The sequence below is a fragment of the Schistocerca gregaria genome, chromosome 7 (assembly GCF_023897955.1).
Source record: "Schistocerca gregaria isolate iqSchGreg1 chromosome 7, iqSchGreg1.2, whole genome shotgun sequence".
Classification (NCBI taxonomy): domain Eukaryota; kingdom Metazoa; phylum Arthropoda; class Insecta; order Orthoptera; family Acrididae; genus Schistocerca; species Schistocerca gregaria.
Genome location: NC_064926.1, coordinates 558,469,339 through 558,474,213, shown reverse-complemented (window position 1 = coordinate 558,474,213; position 4,875 = coordinate 558,469,339). Strand labels below are relative to the sequence as shown.

Sequence of the window (4,875 nt, the reverse complement as noted above, 5' to 3'; positions counted from 1 at the left end):
CGTTCGGAAACGGTTTATCCGGTGGACTGTATGATGTGGTACTGTCGTGAGTATATACTGAAAGTGACTGAAGGACGTTCAAGCTACGAATAGGCGACAAAGCGTTGGACATCCACGCTGTATCACAAAACGTGGAGGTCGTGTGCTCGCCTCTTATGTAAAGCGCGGCAGGTAGCGATTTGCAGCAGATCTGCTGGTGCAGTTAAAAGTGTTTCAAGCCTCACCGTTCGCCGCATATTGTTGGAAATAGGGCTTTGCACCGAGTGTTGTCACGTTGGCCCAACGATATCGCCAATTACAATTACTGTGAAGGCGCAGGATTCTTCAGATTGGACTGTGAGTCAATGGAAACGTGTCGACCGGCCGAGTCAATCTTCCTTACACCAGATCGATGATCGTGTCTGGATATGCCGCAATTCGTGCTAACGGCTGCTCAAACCACACCCTCTGTGACGGATACAGGTTGGTGGGGTTGGTGGGAGCAGGGTTATGATAGGCATATTGAGCTGCTTCCATGAGACTCGTGGTAGTAATCGAAGCCAAGACTCTAAATTTTTTAAGTAAGTCAGCTGGTCATTTCGAGACATGTCGTGTCACAGGAACTGTAATTTAAAGGTGACACAGAAATATATTATAATCTAGGGAATTGATGGTTGTCCACTCATCATATGATTAAAATCTCTATGCTCTAGATTCCAGGGGATGCGTGTCAGTGTCAGACGCCTATGATCGTGATTAGATGAAGTTGCGCATTTATGCACCTTCAGCTCGACCATCATTGTGACGAGCAATGCCAGATCAGGCATGTTAATTAAGTGACAAGCTCAATGTGGTGTCAGAAGCGCTCTTCCTCTCCTGTGCAGTAAATACTTCTAACTCAATTTCTGATACGTGTATAAGCAATCACAGTTTGGTTTGGATGGATGCTGAACGCAGTTGTCTATGTAGAAGTAGCATGGAAGCCTGTCATAAATGATAACGAGATCTATAGTCGAGGCGCCGTAAGATGATCCTGGCAGTTCTTCGCAGTGTTGCCGTCTTTCAACTGTGACGCGGTAACGGCTGCAGGCATAAACAGTGGCCTCCCACAGCTATTAAGACGTTTACAAAGTCGCGTTACGTTAATTGTTGAGGTGGGACCGCGAAGCTGCCGTGTCCACCCCACTGCAACTGTCAGGGATCAGTTTGGCCGACTCAACTATAGTTACTTAAATGATGACTAACTGAAAACCTCAGCTGCCGACAGGAGTTGTTGATATACCTCGATGTGGACAGCTGAATGTGTGCCCCGACCGGGATTCGAACCCGGGATCTCCTGCTTACATGGCAGACGCTCTATCCATCTGAGCCACCGAGGACACAGATGAATAGCGCGACTGCAGGGACTTATCCCTTGCACGCTTCCTGTGAGACTCACATTTCCAACTGTCCACAATTCTACATATGTAATGTACCTTACAGACACTTGCCCACCCACTCATTACTCGCGCACGCTTTGGCGATTCCCGTAAGAGTTTGGGCAACCTGTGCGCATTCGCACAGACGAAGGTCAATGGCTGGGAATGTGAGTCTCACGGGAAGTGTGCAAGGGATAAGTGCCTGCAGTCGGGCTATTCATCTGTGTCCTCGGTGGCTCAGATGGATAGAGCATCTGCCATGTAAGCAGGAGATCCCGGGTTCGAGTCCCGGTCGGGGCACACATTTTCAGCTGTCCACATCGAAGTATATCAACAACACCTGTCAGCCGCTGAGGTTTTCAGTTAGTCATCATTTATTCCAAGGAAAAGCTGGACGGTCATCAACAGTAACTGTTGTTTCGAGAACAAGTTACTGTCTTCGTATATATATAGTTACTTACTTAGTTTGTACCAGCACACTTCCTCTGAATGTAATCCTTCATGTAACGTGCCCACACTGGCAATCCCTATAAAATGCTCAAGAAATGTTTTGCACTACCCACATCTTTCCGAACATGTGTGGGGTTAAACTGAAGGGGAGCAGGCAATGAAAGAAAACTCTCTTACATCTTTGAAAAAATAACTCTAGCAAGAAGCAAAAAATAGAAAAATAAAATAAAAGCAGTCCGTCGAAACTACACATCTGTCAAACTAAAATCTGTTTTTGGGTAACATTCAATACCGTGTCGCTCCATCCCTGCATTGTAATATGCTTGGATCCTCCTCAGCATACTGCTCACAAGGTGGTCCACATGGTACTGTTCAAGGGTGTCCGATTCTTCCCGACCTCGTGAGAACATTGGGGGACTCTCAGCTGATTCCAAGTATGGTCAATCGGGTTCATGAAACGAGAAACTGGCAGAAGAAAGCTGTGAGGACGGGTCGTGAGTCGCGCTTGAGTAGCTCAGTTGGTGGAACACTTGTCCGCGAAAGGCAAGGGTCCCGAGTTCGAGTCTCGGTCCAGCACACAGTTTTAATCTGCCAGGAAGTTTCAATCGGGTTCATATCAGCGGATACTCCAGGCTACATCATTTGGTTGGTTCGTCCCTTCTGGGGTAAGATGCCCACGAAGTGTGCATGGTGTGTTCTTGGATTAGCAACTATAAAGGCGAATCCGCCAGAGAAATGTTGAGAGTAGGGCTGGACAATAGGTTAGAAGATACTGCCCTAAACTGAACAGCCCTCAAACTAGCCTCGATATGAAAGCTGTCAGATGTATGTTAATGATACCGACCCAAAAACTGATGACCCACCTACTGCTGAGTACGTGCATCTGCATGAGTAAAACGTGCATTGCTACCCGTCCGCACCGTTTTCTTTTACAGTGGTGTCTGGGTGTCAGACATATCGAGTGCGACGAGGAAGAGAACTCGACGCCATTGCTCAATGTCCCACCCTAGGAGGCCCCCTTTGTTACTTTCCTCACACAACGCGACTTTTGTGCTGTTGTTTTTACTGGACCTATAGCAATCTAATTGGCCGTGTGGAGACGGAGGCGTACTGCTGGAATCGACACAGCCCTCTCAACAGCCTCTGAAAAGGCACGGTGCAGTTCTGTTGCGTTCTCCTCGATGTACACCATCTGGTCAAAAGTATCTGGACACCAGTCACTGGACATTAGTATGGATTGTGTCCACCATAAAGGCGGCTTGAAGCCTGCTGGGGACACTTTCAGTGAGGTGGCTGAATGTCTGCAGAGGAATGGCAACCAATTCTTCCTCAAGAGCCGAAACCAGAGGAAGTAGTGATGTCGGACTCTGTGATCTGGAGCGAATTCGCTGTTCTACCTCATCCCAAAGATAGTGCATAGGGTTCATGTTGGGACTTTGGATGGGCCAGTCCATTTCAGGAATGTTATTGTTCATGCTAATATAAACACTCGTCGTTTCCGAACTGTTCCTTTGCTGTAGGCAGCACACAGGGCTGTAAAATGTGACCCTATCCTTCCACTTTTAGCGTTTTCTTAAGTGCAATAAGGAAACCACGAAATACATGCTCACACAATAACACCACTTCCAGCTTACTTCAGTGTTCACGCTACGCATTATCACAGATGAACATTCTCCAGGCATTCACCAAACCCAAACGTTTCCATCGGAATTCCCTGGAGTTCTTCACTCCAAACCACTCGTTTCCAGTCGTCCGCTGTCCAGTGGCGTCTCTCTTTACGCCAACTGAAGAGTCGCTAAGCACTGACTACACAATTCAGTTGCTTGTGAGGAACTGCCCGACCATCGTACCCAATTCTTTTTAACTCCTGACGTACAGACAATGTGCTAGCTGGATTGGCGCTCACGAGTGATTCCTTCCTCTGATTTGATGCGATATGTTACAGCCACCCTGTGCAGTGCTCGACGGTCGATGTCCATCAATACATGAGGTTTCCCTGGTCCTCGATTAGCTGTGGTTGTTTCTTCACAATAACACCATCAACAGTCGACTTGGGCAGGTTTAGAACGTTTAAAATATCTTTGAAGGATCTGTTATTCAGGTGACATCCAAGAACTAGTGCAACTTCGAAATCACTGCGCTCTCGTGACTGGCCCATTCTGCTGTCACTGCTTCTCTCTACTGACAGCTCAATACCCTCCGCCTCCTTTTATGCTGAGGGATCAGCCTCTTGTGACATCTAGTGCTCACCTTCATATTACACTACTGGCCATTACAATTGCTACACCACGAACATGACGTGCTACAGACGCGAAATTTAACCGACAGGAAGAAGATGCTGTGATACGCAAATGATTATCTTTTCAGAGCATTCACACAAGGTTGGCGCCGGTGGCGACACCTACAACGTCCTGACATGAGGAAAGTTTCCACAAACAGCAGTTGACCGGCGTTGCCTGGTGAAACGTTGTTGTGACGCCTCGTGTAAGGAGGAGAAATGCGTACCATGACGTTTCCGACTTTGATAAAGGTCGGATTGTAGCCTATCGCGATTGCGGTTAATCGTATCGCAACATTGCTGCTCGTGTTGGTCGAGATCCAATGACTGTTAGCAGAATATGGAATCGGTGGGTTCAGGAGGGTAATACGGAATGCCGTGCTTGATCCCAACGGCCTCGTATCACTAGCAGTCGAGATGACAGGCATCTTATCCGCATGGCTGTATCGGATCGTGCAGCACGTCTCGAACCCTGAGTCAACAGATGGGGACGTTTGCAAGACAAGAACCATCTGCACGAACAGTTCGACGACGTTTGCAGCAGCATGGACTATCAGCTCGGAGACCATGGTTGCGGTTACCCTTGACGCTGCATCACAGACAGGAGCGCATGCGATCGTGTACTCAACGACGAACCTGGGTGCACGAATGGCAAAACGTCATTTTTTCGGATGAATCCAGTATCATGATGGTCGTATCCGTGTTTGACGACATCGCGGTGAACGCACAATGGAAGCGTGTCATCGCCAT

The 4,875-nt window shown here is 47.9% G+C and overlaps 2 non-coding genes across 2 annotated transcripts; one reads left to right on the top strand and one right to left on the bottom strand.

Annotated features, from left to right (window-relative positions):
- Positions 1 to 1,284: 1,284 nt before the first annotated feature.
- Trnat-ugu (transfer RNA threonine (anticodon UGU)) lies at positions 1,285 to 1,358 on the bottom strand. Its single transcript has one exon. It is a non-coding gene; the product is annotated as a tRNA-Thr (tRNA).
- Positions 1,359 to 1,623: 265 nt separating this feature from the next.
- Positions 1,624 to 1,697, top strand: Trnat-ugu (transfer RNA threonine (anticodon UGU)). Its single transcript has one exon. It is a non-coding gene; the product is annotated as a tRNA-Thr (tRNA).
- Positions 1,698 to 4,875: the final 3,178 nt, after the last annotated feature.